Source organism: Peromyscus eremicus, chromosome 3, assembly GCF_949786415.1.
Source record: "Peromyscus eremicus chromosome 3, PerEre_H2_v1, whole genome shotgun sequence".
In the NCBI taxonomy this organism is placed as follows: Eukaryota; Metazoa; Chordata; class Mammalia; order Rodentia; family Cricetidae; genus Peromyscus; species Peromyscus eremicus.
Window position 1 is genome coordinate 17,414,178 of NC_081418.1, and position 5,890 is coordinate 17,420,067.

A 5,890-nucleotide genomic window follows, 5' to 3' on the forward strand; every position below is an offset into this window, starting at 1 on the left:
GACAGCTCTGGAGCTATTGGTTTACCAGAGGTGGCTTGCACCTCCATGACTGGTGGAGGTCAATCTGGGTTCCAGGCTGGGAGCCCCGCAGGCCCCCCCCAGCATTGGTGGGGGGTGTGGAGCCCCACAGCCTCACCCCAGCATTGGTGGGGGGTGTGGAGCCCCGCAGCCTCACCCCAGCATTGGTGGGGGGTGTGGAGCCCCACAGCCTCACCCCAGCATTGGTGGGGGGTGTGGAGCCCCGCAGGCCCCCCCCAGCATTGGTGGGGGGTGTGGAGCCCCGCAGCCTCACCCCAGCATTGGTGGGGGGTGTGGAGCCCCGCAGCCTCACCCCAGCATTGGTGGGGGGTGTGGAGCCCCGCAGGCCCCCCCCAGCATTCGAGGGTGGTGCAGTCCGCAGCATCTGCAGATGTTCTTCACCGTCTCTGGAAGCCTCTCCTGGAGGAAACGGGATTATGCTTCACCAGAGGGGATTTGGATAGGCAGGAGCAACTTCCTGACTGATGATTTCCTTCCACAGAATCTTTAAAAATAGAGTAGCTTCCTATTTGTCCGGTTTTGTTTCTGTTTTTTTTTTTTTTTAATAGGATGAAAGTATACAGGATAGATTTTTTTCAAGACCCCTCTCTCTGTGAATTTATATACTTGTGTTGACAAGAAAAGACAGTTTATTGTATATTCAAATTAGAGACAATCTAGAAAGCTTCAATTTCTTAAAGCTTCAATTCTCTTCCTGATGCTGTAGCCGACAGCAAATGTCTTGCCCTTATCACTTGTAGATCCAAAAGTGCTTCAGCAAGCTAAAAAGTAACAGGAAACATGCAGACTTAGGAAACGTATGTTTGATAAAACATTAATGTTTTGTGGAATAATGAAATTATTGACCACAAATATTACTTTCTCATTATTAGCTATTTGAGACGAACCCGAAAGGGACCAGAACAGAATCTGAAATGTAAATCTTGACTTTGTATAGGGAATTGATTGACAGGCTAGGACGCTGAAAAATGAGGATAAATATGAGGTAACACTGCCATCTAGTGGTCACCCTGTGTCACTGCCACCCTTTGAGGCGGCACTGAACTTCCGCTCGGATCCCCGGGGTTCTGTAAACAGTTAAGCTGCTGGCGGCCCTGGAGGGGATGGACCTGAGAGTCAGTTCATTCTTCCTGCTTTCACAGCCAATCAGAGGTTACTAACGAGAGCCAATCAGAGGTTATCAGACAGATGCTAGTGTTTAGAAAGCATCCTTTCATTTTCTGTTTCTTGATTTAATTTTATCTTGGTGCTAGTCTGTGACCTGAGCGATACATCTCTTTAGAATTTATTGAGACTTCCTATCCAAGTTAACATGTGGTGGGCTTTGACATAGATCTGTGAGCACTTGGTGAACATACACTCTTTTTTTTTTCTATTTATATGTATAAATTATCATCTAACATAGCAAGTTTAAATATTAATTGGGTTACTTAAAATTTTTTATAACCTACATAAATTCCTGTCACGTGACACCGACTTTCGGACACAGATGACAGATGATTGCAGCATCTCATTGCACGGTCATTTTCGTCACCGTATTTACTGCCGCGTCTCCTCCACTACAGCCTCTGCCTTCAGGTCTCCTTTACTCGGGCACAAGTTTCCCTACGATAGACTGTCTCTGGAAAGAATTTGTCTAGTCTCTGTCTCTCTGTCTCTGTCTCTGTCTCTCTCATTGCTCCCCACTTGAAGTTTTGACACAAGATCTCTCACTGAAGCTGTAGCTTGCCATTTTGGCTGGACTGGCAGGCCAGCAAGCCCTTGGGATCCACATATCTCTTCCCCCTGGAGCTGGGAATCAGCCGTCATCACGGATGTAATGTTAAATCCATGCCTGTTTTAAAAATTATTCTGTATTCTCTTGTCAAAAAGTTATTTCAATGGTTTTGTTGCTTTGCTGTGAAAATACTTAGCAAACAGGATAATCTTCTGGATTAACATTGCGTTTTGATGTTCCTGTTGTCTCATGAACCTCTGGTTGATCATTTTTAGTTCCACAAAGGAGTATTCCACTCATATTATATGTGCATTATAATAAATATATACTTAGAGTTTGTTTTTATTTGTGTGTCTCTGTGTGCATCTGCCACATCGGGCTCGTCAGAGCTGGGGTTTGGGGTGTTTTTGAGCCACCCCATGTGGGTGTTAGGAACTGAACTCAGGTCCTCTGGAAAGAGCAGCACGCATTCTTACCTGCTGAGCCATCTCCTCAGGCCCCCACGTGATTTTTCAGCATGTGAAGTCTATTCACTTTCCTGTCCATAGACAGTCCTTTTTCCGTGTGAAGTTAGAATGACATTCTTTTCCGTCCCTCCGAGTGCTCGTGTGTGAGAACCCCCTCCACAGCTGTTCATTTCTGTTCCCTAACATCATCTTGGAAAACAAGGCATTCATACACATTTAAAAATATAACATCTAAAAGTTTCAGTGTAAATTTGAACAGTGGCAAATTACTTGATTTTGTCTTATTGGTGTTTGAAGATGCAGTCATTCAAGTGTCAAGCAGGGTGATGAAAACTCCTATGGATAGAAACATGAAGATACACCGTAGTAGGAGTCTGAAATAGTCCTCTGTTCCTTTTTCCCCTTAGACTCACACTTCCACACTTTAATCCTAATTCTTTTTTTAAATTACGTTTGTGTATTTATTTGTGTGGGGCAGAACACGTGTGTGCCGTGATACTGAGGAGGTCAGAGGACAACCTGTAGGAGCCGGTTCTCTACTGGCACCCTGTGGATCCCAGGTGCCCAGCTCAGGCTGGCAGACTCACACACAAGCATGTTAACTCACTGAGCCCTCTTGCTGGCCCTTTATTATTACTATTATTAATTAAAATTTTCATTTATTTTACAACCTGATCAAAGTTTCCCCTCCCCCTCTCCTTCCATTCCCTTCCCTCACCTCCCCTCTATCCCCCTCTCCCGATCCACATCCACTCCTCCATCTCCATTCAGGAAGGGGCGGGCCTCCCATGGGCATCAGCAAAGCATGGCACATCAAGTGAGGCAGGACCAACTCGCTGGCCTTCTTAATGAGTTATTGTTTTTAATATTTGGAAGTATCTTCTCATTCTCACTATATTTTTCTAACAAAGTATAAGTAAAGAATTAAAAACCCCTTCTCTCTGACCCAAAGCCCCGAGTGTTCAAATATCTTATTCTGAATTGAGTTCTTGGAACTATTGGTGCGACCATGAAATTGATCAAAGCCAGGCAATTATTTCTGTGAACATTTACTAAATATTAAAACAACTGGAAGCATGCATGGATAAGTATATGTGAGCTGGCATCTGGATACCGAGCCACAGCTGTTGCTGCTACAGGAGGTACACACGCATTCCACATCTGCTCTGACTGTGGCTGAAGGTCCCGAGGACCCGTGTCTGCATGAGCGGTGGACGGAATGGGCATATCTTGCTATGTTTTGTCAACTATTTGAGCTCTTGATAAGTTATATTGCTAAAACTTAATGTAACCGTCATCTGAATTGAAGTCCTTTGAAGGAAGAACTTAACGTCCCCAGAATCAGCTGTTGAGTGAATGCTTCAGTTTGTGATAAAGACTGACCCATTGCAAGAACAATTTAATGTCATAGAAATTCTGTCAACTGATGCTTATAATTAGGGTTATTTTCCACTTCATTATCAGCAAATGTTTAGAAACAATGTTGCCTGCAGAAGCATTTTGTTATATGGACAACATTGTCATTGACTGCCCTGGTTTCCCGGGAATGTACCTACGCAGGCTTGTTGGACAGGAGAGGAAATGGTGAACTGTACCTGCTGCTGTTTCGCTTAGAGACACCTTGCTGATTCCACAGAACTAGAAAGCTCAGGGGGCGTCAGTGCAGCTGATGCCAATCAGTTTTCACAACATGCTGCCATTTCCCATTTTAGAGACATTGTCACAAAAACATCACGGATAGTGTTAACTGACTCAGCCCACTGGGTGTGGCAGCCTGAAATTTAATTCACAGAGTTTTCACTGGTTTCCTTGTCAAGTTCCTTAGCCAAAGGAAAATGTCTGGGAAAGGGTGTCTTTCTTTTTAAAATTCAAGCAAACTTGTCAGCACTCATTTTAAGGCATGTTCTGAACAGGAAGGAAGACAGACAGGCATCTCGGGAACAGACAAACAGAGAAGGCACGAGAAGGGTCATGTGACAGAACTCTAGCAAGCGCTGGCCACCTTAAAGCCCCCAAATAAAATAAAGACAACAAAAACAGGGCAAGGACAATATTACTTATTTTGAAACAACAAAGTCATGAAACGCACTCTGTGTGAAGCAGGAGTGAGGACTTGAGATCTCATTTGGTAAAAAGGTGTGAGGAGTCGGAGTGACTGCACCGTAGCTAAGAGTTCTTATTGCTCTTGCGGAGAACCTGAGTGAGGTTCCCAGCACACACACTGGATGTCTCATAACCTTCTGTAGCTCCAGCTCCAGGATTCGATGCCTGTGGCCTCCACAGATACCTGCACTCATGAGCACTTACCCTGCCCCCACATACACATAATTACAAATGACAAGAAAAGATTTTTAAATGTGTGAGGGTGTGTTACCCATGCTGCACATGCATATTAAGCATTGGGTTAGCTTTTATAAGCCCTTGAAACTCAGAATAACTTCAGTAATTTTAATAGACATTATATAATCAAATGTCTCCTATTTACCTATTTAAAAAGGAATATTATTTATTACAAATACATTAGAACATAAGCCAGGGGGAATAAACACAGTTAACACTTTATAAAGTGACAGTATCTTACAAATCTTATGAAATTGTTACTATTTAAGATCATTATTATAACTGGCATAATGATGTGTGAGACATAAAAGAACTTTTAGATTATAGGTCATTGATTAATTATTAAAGGAGAACCCAATATGTCAAACTGGCCCTATATTTGACAATCCTGAAGTTTTACACAGAGGGTAAGGCACTATAATAAAGTTTAGAGTAGGCAGAGGCATATCTTTGTATCAGTCAGTACAGTATGTGTGCATGTGCATGCGTGTGCATGTGTGTTAGTGTATGTGTGTGAGTGTAAGTGTGCATGTATGTATGTGTGTGCTTGTGTGCTTGTGTGTGTGTGTGTGTGTGTGTGTGTGTGTGTGAGTGTATGTGCCTGCATGTGCTCCCGTGCGTGCCTCTGTGTTTGTGTGTGTGTGTGTATTCCTGGATATGTAAATGAAACCCATCTAACCCATACATTGTTACTTGTATGTGTCTGATCTTGGGGCTGGCCCTGAGTGCTCTCTTGGGTTAGCCAAGGATTCCCTGTTCCTTTGTCCCACTCTGGAATGAGGCAAGTGAAGACTTTCAAAGCTACAGAACAGCAGAGCATGGCTCAGGGGAAGGAGAGCTGGGATGGACATGCACCACCATTCAGTGCTCATAGAGACAGCCCAGGGGAAGGGGAGCTGGGATGGACATGCACCACCATTCAGTGCTCATAGAGACAGCCCAGGGGAAGGGGAGCTGGGATGGGACATGCACCACCATTCAGTGCTCATAGAGACAGCCCGGGGAAGGGGAGCTGGGATGGATATAAACCACCATTCAGCATTCATCCTTAAAGCTGAAAGTCTAGGTGTGGAGCTCACGATTGCTCTTCCTCACTGGTCTTCTTGGACATGGCTCTTCCCAATGTAGTTCATGACTTTCAAGGATGTGCCAAGGCCTCTAAGTCATACAAAGACATGGAGAGAAAACACAACTTTGGACTTTCAACTCTCCTATCTCTTCATTCCTAAAAGTGATATACGGGGAAACGCCCACTGTTCACTCAAGGCTCGCACAGTTTGTCTTTTGCCTCCTCCCATTAGACAAACAGTTTCCCCAGTTCACTCAC